Source organism: Phyllobates terribilis, unplaced genomic scaffold (assembly GCF_046119375.1).
Source record: "Phyllobates terribilis strain yellow unplaced genomic scaffold, ASM4611937v1 Scaffold_5__5_contigs__length_657084704, whole genome shotgun sequence".
NCBI lineage: Eukaryota > Metazoa > Chordata > Amphibia > Anura > Dendrobatidae > Phyllobates > Phyllobates terribilis.
In genome coordinates, this window is record NW_027362765.1 from 79,141,215 (window position 1) to 79,159,426 (window position 18,212).

The 18,212-nt window shown below is 41.7% G+C and overlaps 1 pseudogene; it reads left to right on the forward strand.

Annotated features, from left to right (window-relative positions):
* LOC141271473 (uncharacterized) overlaps positions 1 to 12,996 on the forward strand; it is a 64,108-nt pseudogene extending 51,112 nt beyond the window's left edge.
* Positions 12,997 to 18,212: the final 5,216 nt, after the last annotated feature.

Here is an 18,212-nt window from a genome sequence, read left to right on the forward strand (position 1 = left end):
TGGGGGGTGATATCACTGGGACTGGGGGATGGTGGGTTTGATCACAGGAGCAGGGCATTTACACTGAGCCTGCTGCTGCCTGTGATCACAGTCCACCGGCTGTCAGAAGGAGAGCAGCAGCCGGTGGATGAAGACGTGGGAGAGGGAGCGGAGGTCGGGGTGCAGGTATGAAAGTGGAGGTGGGGTGGAGGGGGGGTCAGGGGGGAGTGGGGGCAATACTACCTGATGCGGATCAGCGGCGGCAGACGCGATCCACGGGGTCAGCAGCAGAGAGTCCACGGGGGGCAGCAGCAGAGGGTCCACAGGGGGCAGCAGTAGAGGGTCCACAACGGCACCACATGATCCATGGACGGGTAGGAGCTGGGCAGTTGCGGCCATCATTTAAAACTCCCTCCACATCTGATTGGGGCTAGTATCCATGCGACGCTAGCCCCCCAATCAGATCTGGGGGGAGGGGGGGACAGAGGTGACACTCCCCCCAGCCAATGGCTGATGCTGTAAGCATCAGGCCATGCCCAGATTTAAATATTACACCAATTTTCATTGGTGAAATATTTAATTCATTCCGATTGGCTGTTTCATTTTCACTTTTAGTGAAACTGCCAATCGGAGGGGTCCCAGGCACGGGGGGGTTAATCCACCCCCGGTGGGGTCGACTTCAGGATGTCCAGTTGCAGTAGCAACTGTGACACCTGAGCGACCCCGCTCGCAGGCGCTGCAGGGGCGCGATCCCTCCATGTCACAGACGGTGTGACACGGGTCGGGAACGAACTGTTTTCCATGTCACAGACGGTGTGACACGGGTCGGGAAGGGGTTAAAGAGAATCCGGTCGATTATGCAAATCGTACTCTGATCAGTGTGTGATCATAGTGTGATCTGATTTTCTTGGATTAGTAGAAGATGGAGAGAAAAAAACCTCTTCTTCATCATTCTTTCAGTTCGTGGAAATTGGACTGTGCTCATATGACATCCGAGTATAGTCCAATGTTTTCCACCGACTCATTGACTTACAAGGCCAAGTGCGACCTGAACTTAACATTGGTCTGAGTGCGATCCGATGTTTTGTCAGGCCGAAAATACGCTTGTCTGCAGCTGCCCATAAGCTGGATTCTTATACCCAAATCCAATCCATTCTCAATAAAATTTCACCAAGATTTGAAGATCTCTAGGATTTTACATATACCTGGTTGAAAACTAATTGATCAGGAGTTTTATGTCATGACCTCAAACATGGAGGTGCTGCCTTGACAACACATTAGTCTCATGTTCGCCAGAATTCCAACAATTTTTGCCATTCAACTCACACAAATCCAGCAAAATAGTGGAGAGCTGACATTTTGCTGCATTCAAAAGTGCCAAGAAGAGGTTGAGAAATAGTTTGAAAAAAATAATACTCACCTGGCCCTCATCTGTATTTTTTGATCCAATAACTGGTTTGGTCTTCACTGGTCCATGTTTGTCATTTTCAGACACCAGCCATTTTTGAAAGTGCCAAAGATGGCCAAGTGAATGCCACACCGAAGAAAATGATTAATCTGAAGCAAGTCTGCACTGTGTAAACGGTGAGGGCCAGGAAAGGATAATTTTTTTCCATATGTTTATTATGCTCTCGGGTCTGAAGACACTACACAGCATAATAATGTACATTCGATTTGCATAAAAAATTATGTGCAAATTCTGACCAGAACAAATCTGCTCATTGCCACGTGAATTACCTTATAATTTTACATGGGCTCATATTCTTTCCATTCAGGTCCGTACAATATCGGATCCTCTCAGTGGAGATCTTCTATATAACAGAATTTTCCTGTTTGACCCATAAAGGATGGATAGGGACAGGGACAAGATGGCGGAGAGGATATTACACCTCACCCTAGAGATCCTCTTCCGGCTTACTGGAGAGGTGAGAGATTCTGATGACGTCACATTACATCATTCTTATCTATGGGAATAACAGATGGACAGAACTGGAGAGGTGAGGACTCTGGAAATGTCTGTAGTGAGATTTATTAATGTGTCTCTCCATAACCAGGATTACACAGTAGTGAAGAAGACCTCTAGTGAGCGCTGTCAGGCCCCTATGTCTGAGGGATGGGGAAGACCCCTGAGCCCAATCACGGGGCCTCCACCTCACCTCCTAATACATGAGGACATCAATGACCAGGAGATCCTAGAACTCACCTACAAGATGATTGAGCTGCTGACAGGAGAGGTGACACTGCTGGGAATGCTGGGACATTATACAGTAACGCTATGAAGGGATCGGGGGATGACGGTATCATTGTATGTGTCAGGTTCCTATAAGGTGTCAGGATGTTACCGTCTATTTCTCCATGGAGGAGTGGGAGTGTTTAGAGGGACACAAAGATCTGTACAAGGACGTCATGATGGAGGTTCCCCAGCCTCTCACATCACCAGGTAATAGACAGGACTAAATACACACGGCCTATACTTATCTGTATGTAAAGAATGAATTCAGTCCCTGTATCTGTTTCCTACAGTTCTATCCAGTGAGAGGACAACACCAGGGAGATGTCCCAGTCCTCTTCTACCACAGGACTGTAAACAAGAAGATCCCAATGTTCCTCAGGATCATCAGGTAGATGGAGAGAAGGTATCATGAAATCTTCCATATGATGTGTAGAAGCTGTGAAGGTCTTGTGTTCAGTCTGGTTTTAACAAACAGTTTTATACACTGAATGGCCAATTTACTAGAGACTTCAGCCCTCTTCTCTGTATGGAAATTACATCTGTGACCATGGCGTGCAGCCTAAATCAAGTGATCAGTTTTTTTGTGGATTAATTTCTGTGTAAATCCACATTAGAATAGAAAAATCAAGCAATCTGAGAGACTTCGAACAAGACAGGATTAACAGTGCTAGAGTAGCCAGGGACACTATTTTGAAAAGCTTCAAAGCTTTGCGGTTTTTCATACAATGGCATCAAGAGTATAACGAGAATGTTGTGATCATAGAAAATCATCCAATAAAGGAGGATCTTGTGATTGTAAATACTTCACCTATGAAAGAGGTCCAGGGAAAAGGTGAAGAATCATTCAGATGAAAAGTGGGTGCGCAGTGATAGCAGCCAAATGTGCTGGTGACCAACAAAGGCATCCAAAGACACCGCTCCTCATTCCTTTAGCACAGATGTTTACGTTATAATGCCAAATGACCAATTTGAGAGTCATTGCTGTTTAATGGTATCAGAAAGATGACTACAATGGTGAAATAATGCAACAAGTGAATCTAATACCAATGGGAAAACATTGCCTGGTTAGATTAATCTAAATTTCTATGGTATCATGCTGATGGGAGATTCAGAACTTGGCCCCAACATCATGTATAAATTAATCCCTTTTTGTCAGACTGGTGGACATCAACTGATGGTGTGGGGAATGATTCTTGGGAACACATTTGGTCCTCTGATACGCAAGCGTTTTGGGTAACCAGGTTCCTCCTGTTGAGGCAATTGTTTATCCTATAGCAGAAGGATGATAAACTGTGCCACAAGGGTCTTTTAGTCATGGATTTCAACATAGAATCTCTCTGATGAGGAAGAACGGGTTAATCAGAACATGTCAGTAGCTTCATCTAATTATCCAGGTCAATATTCCTACATAACAATTTCAACACCTAGTTTCCTCCATGACATGACGAATTGCTCCAATTCTGAAGGCCAAAGGAGATCCAAATACATAGGAGTTTTTAACAAAGTGGCCATTCAGTGTATGTTTTATACTTGTGTACATGGCAGAATTAAAGCAATAGATAGAGGGGGTCGATTTATCAACACTGTCGTTTTGTATGTGACACTTCTTGAAAGGTGCGTTGGAAAAAGATTCACTGAATTCACTAAGACACATGGATTTGGTCATCTTTTAGCTGCCATGCGTCCAAAATCTACTGCAGACAAAGTTGGTAGAGCTGATGTAAAGACTCTAAATGTTGGGAATTTTTTTGTGCTATTAGTAATTGCAGCAAATTTTGCAACGTTTCACACAGTATGATCCTGGATTTCATATGCAACATGATACTCTTAGTCCACCTGATTAGGGGACTCCTTAATGTTGTCTGGATCTTCTTACAATTTTCTGGTTATGGAGATTGCTGGTTAGAATTAGGAGCCAACAGGTTGGATTTATAGAGAAGACCTGCAGCTATTTTATCCTTTCTTGACCGCATGACTCTCCGTTTTTATGATTTCAACTTTTTCCTCCCCTTCCTCCAAGAGCCATAACTTTTTTTTATTTTTCCATCGCCCTGTGTGAGGGCTTTTTTTTTTTTTTTTTTTTTTTTTTTTTTTTTTATAGAAAGTTGTAGCTTTGAATGGCAACAATCATTTTACCAATTCCGCAATTGTTTTTTGGATACGATCACAGCTATACCAAACTTGAATAGCTTTTTTTTTTTTTAATTTAAGTAGCAAAAAAAATTAAAAATTAATAAAAAAAATCACTAGTGTTGCCATTTTTCAAGAATTTTATTTTTAAAAATCATGGTCCCCTATGAATGTGAACTAAAGGCTGTCTTTTATAGGAGTACCGTTGTGACAACTGATTGACGCCCTACGAGGAAGCTGAAGGGTGTAAGGAACGTTGAGCCCCCCGGTTAACATGATTTGAATGCTGCTGTTAGAGATTTACCGCGGCATTTAAGAAGTTAACAATAGTGGGCTCCACTTGTTGCCGTCAGATACAGATAATAGGTGAATAACAAAGTCATCATCTTCTAGTAAAGATGTAGGCTCAGATCCTGAGCCCGCATCAAAGACAGGGACCCAACACTGGATCTAACAGTAGGTCCAATGTCTAGAAAGGGTTAATAACTACTGAGGTCATGTCATTTTTGGTTGTCATTTTAATTTAGGATTTTTTTTTCTGTTCTTCAAAATAATTTCTTGTGACTTTCACAATATTTATTTCAGGGTAAAGATCTGACCCATATTAATACTAGAGAGACATATGTGAGAGATGATGAGCGGTGTAAAGAGGAGATTCCTACAGATAACCGCACAGGTGAGTGGTGATCACTAAATGCTGAGAAGTCACAGGTTGGTACAAAATTTCTTTGACCTCCGATTGAGCAGAAGGACCGAAGGAGGGCTCTGAGATAACCGAGGGACTTCTAGAGAAATGATTAAGATTCAGTAGCTTAGAAATTAAAAGAATTGGGAATTTGTGAAGATGTTGGATTGTGCAGTCTGCAGCAGAGTGACCTGCCTCGTATCCAAGAGATCAGCAAATTTGTTTAAGGTGAATTTAGTTCACCTCAAATTTTACAAAAAAAAAAAATAGATTGTCCTGAATCCAAATTTTTAACAATTCTTTACTTGCAAATTCAGGAAAATGTTAGTCACCATTTTGTTGAATTGTACAGGGCTAGGAAAGGGTTTAAATAAAAGATATTCACCACACTTCTCATCTGTCCTGGTGTTGCTGCAGCTCATTGTCGGGTCCTCTACTCAGTTTGGCCACTTTTTCTATCCTCTGGCGTGTGACATCCACTTGGGCCATCTTCATTCTACTCCTGGTTTTCCAGTGATAAATAGGTCTCTGATGTGATGACATGTGCTGCCCAAGGCACTGACTTAGCTGGCGCAAAGTGGAGATAGCAGAAGAGGACATCACTCGCTTGTGGAAAAAAGAGGCCACATGGGGTGGAAGACCAGTGAGTATCGAATTTTTTATTTTTATTTTTTTTTTTCTATAGACTCTCCATTTATTATGCTCTGGGTTCTATTAAGACCCCAGAGCATAAGACAAATCCAATTTTCATCGAATAACTTACATGCAAATTGAATTTCCTGGCCAAGTTCGTTCGAACAAACTGATGAAATCGAATATCGACAGATTCGGCCAGCAGAACCAAACTGGGACTCAAAAGTTGTGGAGTAAATTTGTGAAAAGGAGTCTTTGGGCTCGTGCAAATGGCTGTAATTTTATTCCGAGTGTGATCAGACAAAACACATTTTATTCTATGGGGCCGTGCACATGTCAATTTTTTTCCTCGCATACTACTTTAAGGTCTATGCTGAAAGTGCTGTTTCGTCTGCTTAGTTCATGCTTTTTCACAAGCTGCTCTGAACTGCAAAAATCTTTACTGCGTGCAGTAAACAGTGTCTATTGGTGCATTGAGGAGGAGGGTAACCGAGAAACTCACACGGGAAGGGGGGAGTATTTTAGAATAGATTCTTTCTAGATCTGTAGTTCATAGCAGCTTGTAATGGAGCATGGACTAGGCAGATAAACCAGCACTATCAGCATGGTTTTGAAGACAGAAGAAAGCAGATGAAGGCTCATCAATAATTAACAAAAAATATTTAGTTATTCTTTAAAAGTTTTACAAATCACAAACAAACATACTCATAAATAAGTGAGAACATCATGAATAAGAAAAAGGTGGATTGTAAATAGCAAACCATACAATACAAGAAAAATTAATACCACATTTTTCGGGCTATAAGACACACTTTTAAAACACTGCACTTCTGGGTTTACTTCGGTGCACAAGTAGGACCCCAATCCTTTAAACAGTGTAAGAAAGACAAAGACTTGGCCCTCGCTTCTTCACATAGACTGAATTATTTTATTCATAGAAATTCCAGATTGTTCATAGAAATTCCAGATTTAATAAAGACGTTTCGGTCAGTAAGACCTTCTACAGTCATCTGGGAGTTGATTTCACTGCAGCATGCAGCACTGAAAAGGTGTCTGCAGTATCCACTGCTCAGACAAGTGGCCATTTCTATGAACAATAAAATAATTCAGTCTATGTGAAGAAGCGAGTGCCAAGTCTTTCTTACACCATATATATATACTGTGGCTGTGGATGGTGGTGGGTGTAGGGTGAGCGGCAGTGGCTGAGGAGCGGGGCACAGGAGGCAGGAGCCACCTGCTGCAGCCTACACTGTCCGCTGCTAAAGAAAATAAATATTCACTGCTCCCCACGCCCATGGGCATGGGGAGCAGAGAATATTAATTTTCCTTCATAGCGCGCACAGTGTAGCCGCAGCGCGGCTCCTGCTGCGGCTCAGCGGTCACGTGTGCCCACTATTAAAGAGCATGAATATTCGCTACTCTCCAGTCCCATGCATACCATGATGAGTGGGCTATGCATACCAGGATGAGGGTTGCCATGAATACCAGGATGGGGATCAGGGGGTGCCATGCATACCAGGATGGGGATCAGGGGGGTGCCATGCATACCAGGATGGGGATCAGGGGGGTGCCATGCATACCAGGATGGGGATCAGGGGGTGCCATGCATACCAGGATGGGGATCAGGGGGTGCCATGCATACCAGGATGGGGATCAGCGGGTGCCATGCATACCAGGATGGGGATCAGGGGGTGCCATGCATACCAGGATGAGGGGTGCCATGCACACCAGGATTGGGGATGAGGAGTGCCATGCATACCAGGATTGGAGATGAGGAGTGCCATGCATACCAGGATTGGGGGTGAGGGGTGCCATGCGTACCAGGATTGGGGGTGAGGGGTGCCATGCGTACCAGGATGGGGGGTGAGGGGTGCCATGCATACCAGGATGGGGGATGAGGGGGGCATTCATACCAGGATGGGGATGGAGGCCACGTATAACAGGAAGAAGGGGGCCATATATACCAGGATGGGGGAAATTAATATAATTGGGGGAAATTACCCCTATAACTGTGTCAGCAGCAGACAGAGCATCATGACCACCTTTTTTGCTTACATTTTTTGTTTTCTATTTATCTGCTCTAAAACCTAGGTGCGTTTTATGGTGCGGTGCATCTTGTAGTCCGAAAAATATGGTAACTCCTAAAATTAACAAAACAGTCACTCCATGGGTATACTGTGGCTGACCAATAGTAAGTTACCCATAAGGTTAGACTTGTACTGTACTTACAACCAAAATTCCCAAAAAGTTGGGACGCTGTGTAAAATGTAAAGAAACCACAATGCATTGATCTGTAAATCTCTTATCGCCATATTATATTCACAACCGAACATAGGACACAGATCAGAAGGTGAACGTTGGACATTTTTCTGTTTAATTTGAAAAAATGTATTTATTGAGAAATGAATGGCACAAACACATCTCAAAATTTGGACCAGGGCCATGCCTACCATTGTGTAGTGTTCCCTTTTCTTTTTACAACAGTCTGTAAACGTCTGACAAATGAGGAGACAATTGCTGGAGTTCTGGGAAAGGAATGTTTCTCATTCTTGTCTGATGTAGGATTACTAGATGCTCAACTGTCCTGGCTCTTATTTGGCAACTTTTTCATTTTGTATTGGTGAAAGGTCTGGACTGCCGGCAGCCGGTTCATCACCTGAACTCTTCCTCTGCGAGGCCATACTGTTATGATGGATGCAGTTTGTGGTTTAGCAGTGTCTTGCTGAAATATACACGGCCTTCTCTGAAACAGACATTGTCTGGATGGAGCATATGTGGTTCTAACACCTCTATATAATGCTCAGCAGTGATAGCACCTTTCCAAATGTCTAAACTGCACCTGTCATAGGCACTAATGTAACCCCGTACCATCAGAGATGCAGAACTGTGCGCTGATAACAAGCCCTCTCCTCTTGAGTCCACAGGACAAGGCGTCCATGGTTGCCATAAAGAATTTCACATTTTGATTCATCCGACCACGGAACAGTTTTCCATGTTGCCTCAGTCCATTTTAAATAAAATTTGGTCTATATATGACATCAGTGTTTCTGCTTTGTGATGATATATGACTTCTTCTTACATGATGCAGCTTTAACTTTCTTTTGTGGATTGCACGGTGAACTGTGTTCACAGACAATTATTTCTGGAAATATTCCTTAGCCCATGCAGGCATTTATACGACCAAATCTTACATGTATTAACACAGAACCAGCTGAGGGCCCATAGAGCACGAGCATTTAATAATGACAGTCAGCCTTATCCCTTTTGAATATGGATTTCTCCAGAATCTCTTGACATTATGTGCTGTCGATGGTGAAATATTCAAAGTATTTGCAATTTTACATTAATGAACAGTTTTCTCAATTGTTCTACAATTTTTAGATCCAGTTGTTCACAGATCGGTGATCTCTCACCATCTTTGCTTCTGAGAGACTCTGCCTCTCTAACATTCTCTTTTTATACACAGCCATGTGACTTTGTTAAAAATCGACCCTCTAACTGTTTTTTTGCTTGCGCCACTTACTTTTCAGCCTTATATTAGTCCTGTCCCAACTTTTTTGAGGTGTGATGCCGCCATCAATTTCTAATGAGTTAGACTTTTTTTCATTTCAGTTGAAAAAAATTGACTTTCAACTTTTGATCTGTAAACTATCTTCTGTTGTGAATAAAATATGACTATTGGAGATTTCCAAATTATTGCATTCTGGTTTTCTTTACATTTTACAGTGTTCCAATTTTGGAATTGGGGTTGTAATATATATGGTTCCAATATCAAAAACAAGGAGTAAAAAGGAAATAAGACACGACCAATGTGCGATGTGCAATACATTACGCCTACAAAATAGCATTTGAGCATATCCAGAAATTAGAAAGTAGCAGCATAAAGTTTAATGTGCAGTACAATTAACTAATGATGCATCATACAATCCCAAAATTATGTTGTTTGTCAACTGCTCTTGCTCCATTGCTTATCCGAGTGTCTTCCTTCTGTTGTTGCCAGCTCTCTTTAGTCATATGTATGTTGGGTTTTTATGGTAACCTGGCATGCATGTTTGACATCTTCGCCGTAGGCCTCTTAAGGCAAGCTCTAGCGATTGCTCATCGCTTGAGTATTCAGATAGTGTGTGCATGCTACTACCACATAGGTTCTAGTACTTTGTTACCTAACTAACCCAGCTCTAAAAAAGCTGGGTCCTGCTGCAGCAGTATAGTGTGCCTTCTTACAAACTCCCCTCTATTACATCTAAGTATCTCATTGTCAACTTGGCTTTACTATCCCAAATGCTGACCACACATCCGGCTCTGCTATAGCAAGGTGTCTGTCATTTCTGCTTTTCTATTCTGGGTTTGCTTTCCACACACTCGACTATGTTATTCCATTTTGCCTTACTGCTGACACAGCTCTGCTGTTCCAGGTTGCTGTCCACGCACTCGGATCTCCATCTAGCTACCAGCCAACATATTCACCTCTGCTATTCCAAGGTGCCTGTACCACCTGCTCTGCTGATCATTGTACTATCTAGAACTCCAGCCCCACTGATCCACATGCCATCCTGTATATTCAGCTTTACTGTTCCCCACTGTGACACATGTTGTCTGGCTTCTCCATGTCTGCTGCATTAATACCTTCAATCCTTGCTGCTTACTATGACCCTCGGCGTTGCGAATCCACGTCACCAAATAAGCCCCTAACGCATGTAATATCCATAAAGCAGCAGAGGTAAACCAACTGTGCGTCACGCTCAAAAAGGACCCATTTGTGCAGTCAGATCTGCCCTAATGTAGAAATAGTCATTCAACAATGCTTCTGTATTTAGTTGACATCACGTATAGAGAAGTATAAAGGACTTGTCCTCCATTTGGAATACACTCTTTAGCCAATAAAAAGCCACTAAATATTAAAAATATGTTACGAGTCTCGGCTGAATATTTCACTGGAAAAGATTGGTGACCATGACACTAAAACATGGGTCTGCGGAGAAGCTGGCTTCAACAGAGGAGTAAAAACAGTCAAAAAGCACATCTTGATGTGCTAATCACATAATCTATAAGTACTTGTTTTGATGCTACTGTTGCCACCACTGTCTTAAGATGTTGGTAATTGAAATTTGCTACAAATTTTAAAGGAACGTTATAGAATGTATTATAATTAATATAATTTTAGGGCAGTGTTATTGGAAAACTAATAATACATTCAGTTTTATTCTTGGCAGATTACTGTACCAGGAGCTCAGAGGAACATCTGATGTTTTCAGATTTTATAGCAGATGATCGTGATATCAAACCAGATATGCATGAAGAGTATGCCATTAACCCAGATATACCACCAGCCCTTCAAAGCAAAAGTCTATTATCTGATCCTTTTCAAAAGATCTTAACCTCTGATTTATCACAGACTGCTATGCAAAAAAAAAATAGCACACGAGATGTTGAGCTTCAAAGATCTCACAAAGAGGAGAAGCTATTTTCATGTTCAGTATGTAGTAAATGTTTTACAAGGAAATCATCTTTTGTTATACATGAGAAAAGTCATACAAGGAAAAATGAATTTGTATGTTCAAAATGTGGTAAATGTTTTACCCACAAATCATATCTCGTTAAACATCTAAGAACTCACTCCGAGGTGAAGCCATTTTCATGTTCTGAATGCGGGAAATGTTTTAAGCAGAAATGTGTTTTAGTCATACATCAGAAAACTCATACAGGAGAGAAGCCGTATTCATGTTCAGAATGTGGGAAATGTTTTCCATTGAAACACCATCTTGTGACGCATCTGAGAATGCACACAGGGGAGAAGCCATATTCATGTTCAGAATGTGGAAAAAGTTTTTCACAAAAATCGCAACTTGTTGAACATCAGAGAATTCACACAGGCGAGAAACCATATTTTTGTACAGAATGTGGGAAAAGTTTTACAAAGAAATCTCATCTTGCTAAACATCAGAGAATTCACACAGGGGAGAAGCCATATTCATGTTCAGAATGTGGAAAATGTTATAGCAATAAATCAAGACTTGCTCTACATCAGATAAGTCACACAGGGGAGAAGCCATTTTCATGTACAGAACGTGGGAAAACCTTTACAAAGAAATCTAAAATTGTTAAACATCAGAGAATTCACACAGAAGAGAAGACATATCCCTGTTCAGAATGTGGAAAATGTTATAGCGATAAATCAAGATTTACTATACATCAGAAAAGTCACACAGGGGAAAAGCCATTTTCATGTACAGAATGTGGGAACAGTTTTATAGAGAAATGTCATCTTGTTTCACATCAGAAAAGTCACACAGGGGAGCGGCCATACTTCTGTGCAGAATGTGGCAAATGTTTTACAGGGAAATCTAAACTTGTTGCACATCAGAGAACTCACACAGGGGAGAAACCATTTTCATGTTCAAAATGTGGGAAATGTTTTACTGAAAAAAAATATCTTGTTACACATGAAAGAAGTCACACAGGGAAGCGACCATACTCCTGTACAGAATGTGGGAAATGTTTTACAGGAAAATACTCTTTTGATTCACATAAGAGAATTCACACAGGGGAGAAGCCATTTTCATGTGCAGAATGTGGGAAATGTTTTACAATGAAACGCTATCTTGATACACATGAGAGAACTCACACAGGGGAGAAGCCATTTTCATGTGCAGAATGTGGAAAGTGTTTTTCAGAGAAGTGTCACCTTGTTAATCATCAGAAAAGCCACACAGGAGAGAAACCATTTGCATGTTCAGAATGTGGGAAATGTTTTGCTGTGAAATCAGTTTTTGTTGTACATCAGAGAATTCACACAGGTGAGAAACCATTTGCATGTTCTGAATGTGGGAAATGTTTTATAGAGAAATGTCAACTTAACAAACATCTGAGAAGTCACACAGGGGAGAAACCATATTCATGTTCAGAATGTGGGAAATGTTATAGCGTTAAATCAAGACTTGCGAGACATCAAAGAAATCACACAGGCGAAAAACCATTTCTATGTCCAGAATGTGGGAAATGTTTTACAGAGAAATATAGACTTAAGCAACATCAGAGAACACACGCACAAGAGAAACCATTTTTGTGTTCCGAGTAAAAGGAATCTTGCACAGAAATCGAATTATCTTAAACATCTAAGTACTCACACACCAAAGTAGTCATTTTCTTTTAAATCATTTTATTGACAAATTGTACAATAAAAAGTCATAATTTACAATCAGTTAAGTCAAGTATGTACAAGAGAAAAGGAAAGTAATTTGGAGCACTTAATGATGATTAGGAAATGTGTACAATTACTAATAAATATCTGTTATTGTAAAGCAAATTGAATCCAAATAAAAACATTTATCAATCATGTTTGTAAAATACTTTACGTTCATATATATCTGCATTTTAAAGTTGTTGAAAGCCAAGGATACTTTATTCGACAATGAGAGAGACGCTTTTATACATGATCACCCCAGTGGCTGAGGTAACCATCCGCAGCTCAAACGGTCTCAGCTAATTAGCAGGGTATCCTATTAATTAGATGAGTCGGATAGTGGCTTCGGCAAGTGTCCCGATCACGTACAGCACTGTTTCCACACGCCTGATGCAAGTTTAGGAAGAAGAGTGTCGGACAACCCTTTTAAAAATTTTTTACGAATTCTTATTAAAGATTTGATTTTAAAACTTACATTTTTTTGTTTGGATCTATTTGTCTTTGGTCTTTTTATGTTTAAATATTACCTTGGAATATATGGAGTTAAAGGATCTGTCCAGTGAAGACAAGAACCTATCCGCAGGATAGCTGATAATTTGGGTGGATGGGTGTCCGACTACTGGGCCCACACCGATCGGCAAAACAGGGAACTTTTACCACTGAATAAAATGGCAGTTCTTCCAAAAAAGCCGAGCTCAGCCTCATGAGGAATGAGTGGCGCAGCAGGTTGAGCATGCGCGCTGCCGCTCCACGTTACCTGAGATAAAAGTTCCCATTCTGTTGATCGGCAGAATATGTATATAACTAATGAATGGAGAATTACATACTTACAATGTACTGTTGAAAAAAAAAACACTAACCAAGAATGAAATAACCTCAAGGGACCAATTACTGCAAAAAATACCATAACGAGAGAAAACTCCTGCTAAAAACACCTTTATTTCATCACTATTAAAACCATTTTTATAGTACCATTTTATAAAACACAATAGAAGCTGTCCAGGAAATAGTATAATCAAAAGGCTCCACTGACAAATAACCAGTATGAGCACATTGAACAAATAAGTAGGGCATCAATAGGTATATCCAGATCAGGGGCAAGTTTGGCCAGGGGGCAGAGGGGAAAATGTCAATTGGGCCGCTCCCCCAGCAGCTATACAGGGCCACTCTGCAGTGCCTTTAAATGTGTTGATGTGCCAGCCTGGCTGCATCACAGTGCAACAGATATGGCCATGCAGTACGCTACTGTCTGCTATAGTGAAATTACGCAGCACACCCTGCACTGCCACCTTCCCGCCTGAGAGGAGCTTCAATTGAGCATATGGGCCAGAAGGGAGACATGGAGGTGAGAACTGCATTGTCGGCTTTCCTGATCCTTGGAAGTAAAAACATCCCCAATATACGTGAATATCTGTGTGTATACATGTTTGTGTATATCTCTGTAGGTGTGTGCATATGTATGTGTGTATGTCTATATATCTGTATATTTACAGTATGTGTGTGTTGTAGGAAAGCAGGAGGTAAGGTCCTGGATGGTAGATATGTGTTGGTAATGTAAGCTGTACCAATAACGGTAGGTTACTGAGAGGGTTTAATGTGACTGGATTTTGGGTCCGGTTTTTTTGAGTAATCAAAAGAACCTGGCTGAGAAAAGTCGATCCTATTATCCAGTCCGGGGTTAGCTCAGCAGTGTAGAGTGTGTTGAGAATGGACAAAGGCAGAGCTTCTGGTTAGTCTGCTCTACAAAGTGAGGTATGCTGGAATCAAACAGGTGTTTGGTGAACATGTTTAATACAAGTGAGCTGCTGCTGGGAATACCGAGGGCTAGATGGTTTATTTTAGCCTTTTTTTTCTCTTTTACTAGCTCTCCCTCAACCTGCTGACTTTATATCCTGAGTTATGCTCCTCTGTGTAAGGTGCGCAGGGCGGTAGTCATGGGCGAGGTGCTGCTGTTCTCCAACACCCTGGCACCCCACAAATAAAAGATAATGTCCTGTCTGTTGTGTGAATTGGATAATACTCACTGTTTGTCCTGGGGACTCCGTTTTCTCCACGATCCCGGTCCCGGATTCAGCCACACCGCTCACACCAGACACTTTTTCAACAATCCAACTTTACTAAAAACATTCAGTTCAGTTTTAGTCACGGATACAGCACAGTGTGTTGCAGTGGTAACAGTTCCTGCTGCCTGCGTTATCCCTCTCTCTGCTGGCACTTCTTGCCCCTCGGATGTCCCACCCCCAGCTCCACAGCCTCCTGCAACTCTCATCTGATATCTGCCTGTGAATCCCCATCTGTTTTCCCCCTTGAGGACTAAAGAAAGGCTGGCTCCTCCATACCTTTTCCATGCCGTAGGCCTCGGACGTTAAGGGATGATTCACTGAAATTGGTCGCTGCCTTTCTCATGTTGTTGCTTTCATCTCCTTTCGTTTTCTTGGTATCCTGCGTGACTTTCAGCCCACTGGCCCTGAGCTCCTGCTGTAGTACGTCTTATCCTTCTCTAAACAGTACTATCTCCAACTTTATCTATATCTCTATCTGCCTAAAATAGGGGCTGTTCTCATCTATGTTTAACCCTTCCCTTACTATAACTGTCTACTTCCTCATCTACAGTGCCCTCCACTGACTGAACTGAAGCCGGCAATCACGTGATATAGGACGCGATACCGAGGCTTCATGCGCCGACAGGTCAACATGCGGCACGGCACACACGTGATTAAGTCAAGTTTTCTCATTGACTACTCAAACACATATAATGTACTGACATCCCTACCCAAACCACGCCCCCTGAGGAAGTCAAACATGAAACATGCTTTGGGGTGGAGGGACGTTTGACTCCACTGGCATCTGCATCTTGGCTGATTTGTTTAAGGTACTACTAACCTATTGTATCTAAACAAAAGTGGCCAGCCATTGTATTATAATTATGGACCCTAGTGACACGACATAGTGTCAGGCACTGGATCCATGATGCCTACTCGCAATAACTAGAAAAAAAAGGAGAGCCTTGGAGTATTTACGGCAAAAATGGACATAATTTTATTTAAATATGAAAAGTTCAAGACAGAGTAAAATACACATAAATTCACATTAGGCAGGGAAGGAAAATGACGTGTGCCAAACCTCAGGGACATCCAAGGGACAGTAATATATAGTATACTAATAGTTGCCGCCCAAAATTTAGGCGGATATATGCAGGTGAGCGTCAATAATATGATCACAAATTACAGTTTTGCATAAGGAAAAATGAGATACTAGAACCTAAAAGCGTCGGTCAAATACGGGAAAATGTCCCACCATATATAAGGGGTGATTAAAGTGCATGCCAGTACGTATTCATATAATCAATCTTCAAGGGGGAACCCAATTAAGACCCGCAGCTAAACAGAAAGGAGAAGTACCCCATTACTGATGCTAAAACAGTGTGAACAACAGTCTCCACATTGATGTAACTCACCAAAGTGTAGAAGAAAGATCAAGATAGTCCCAAGGAGTCTCTGGACAGTGTGCCAAGGATAGTACCGTGCCTCGACGCGCGTTTCGTTATCTTTATCAAGGGACGTTTGACTCCACTGGCATCTGCATCTTGGCAGATTTGTTTAAGGTACTACTAACCTATTGTATCTATATACCTTCTATTTTCTTGAGCCTCTTGGCACAAGCCTTATATGTAATGCATTTTACAATGCACTTTTTTTACTATGAGAGTTAGAGGCTGCATGTTCAATCTGGGATTCCTGTGGTAACCTTTACTGCCATTCGGCGTGCATTTGCTTATTTGTATACATACTCTTTAGCTGCCCACTTTTTTATAGTGTATAATCCCTCTGTTACCTACCTGAGGTACTTATTTACTTATTATTGTGGCAGCCCCATATCATGTCTTTTTGTCCCTCGCAGTCTGAAGTGCTTTTTTATCCCATTTTTTTTTTTTTTATATTTTTTGTATATTTCTTTTTGTGTAATAAAATTTGACATTTTAAAGATTTTTCTGCCATTGTTTGATCTGTGGTGATATAATTAGATCTGTAACCAAACCTATTGATTTTCATATATCTATATGCACAGCAATACCCTATAATGGTACCTAAGGACAACATTTTGGTTGATTATAACTGTCTGCAAAACCTGTGAAAATAAGAATAAAATAAAAAAATCCTTATACTCACCTGTCTGAAGATCAAATAAGTGTCCCACACTGTAATCCATCTGACCTCACACGCTGAGGAGCAGAGGAGAATGACTCGCTGCAGCCAGTGGGCCCCGGACCGGCGCTGAGCTCACCGAGTGGTGTCCTGTCACTCAGTGAACTCAGCACAGTTCATGGGCCCGCTCCCTGCAGCGACTCATTCTCCTCAGTCGCCTCAAGCCACCGCAGACGCTGATGCAGAATTGTCGGTCAGATGGATTACAGCGTGGGACAGCATGTTGGACAGGTGAGCATTATGGTTGCTTTTTATTTTTTTTTCAGGGGACAATGGCTTCAAAGAATTAGGTATAAAGGTGAATATAATGTTTTTTATTTTATTCTTATTTTACACTTGCTGGACACAGAGGGGGCAAAATATAACTCTCAACATTGTCCCTTGCTCGCGCTGATCGCAACTCTGGCAGGGGACAATGATGACAGATGCCTGCAGCACCCGGCGCTTGGGAACAGCACGAACTGTACCGCTGATTCCCAGGTGCTGATATGTGTCAAACGGATGACACACGGACGTCATCCGTGTTCACGTGTGTGGGACATTTTGCGGCCCGTGCTGCGGGTAAAAAACAGACATATCAGCGTGTTTTGCCCACGGACACACGGTCCGTGAAAACACACTGACGTGCACAGAACCATTCATTTGAATGGGTTTACGTGTGTCAGTGTCTCCAGTATGTGTGGAAACGGACGTGTGAAAGACCCCTTACTGTCAGCCAAGCTTAATCTCAATACCTTACCAGCTTTCAATTTATTTTGGGAAGATTCACTCAAATTGACTGGTAGTTTTAATTCAATCTGAAATGAATGACCCAAAAGTATAATAAATGGAGGTCTAGAAAGAGGCTAAAAATAATAAAATATTATACTCACCCTTCCTAGGCCCACCTCTCGTCTGTCCTGCCACTGCAGCTTCATATAAAGTCCTCTGCTTCAGATCTGTGATCGGTATCTTTCGGCTTCCAGCACTGACTAGACCTTATGTGGAACGTAACTCATGTCAATGGCATACATTTACCCATGCGGAATCAAATTGGAATTTTTTGGTAAATTCGCTACACATTTGATTTGTGAAGGAACCTGGCTTACCACTCAAGGAGACAGATGTGTGTTGGTGAAGATCTTGCTTCTAGACCACTTTTAACTGATATTTACAGGCCTTTAC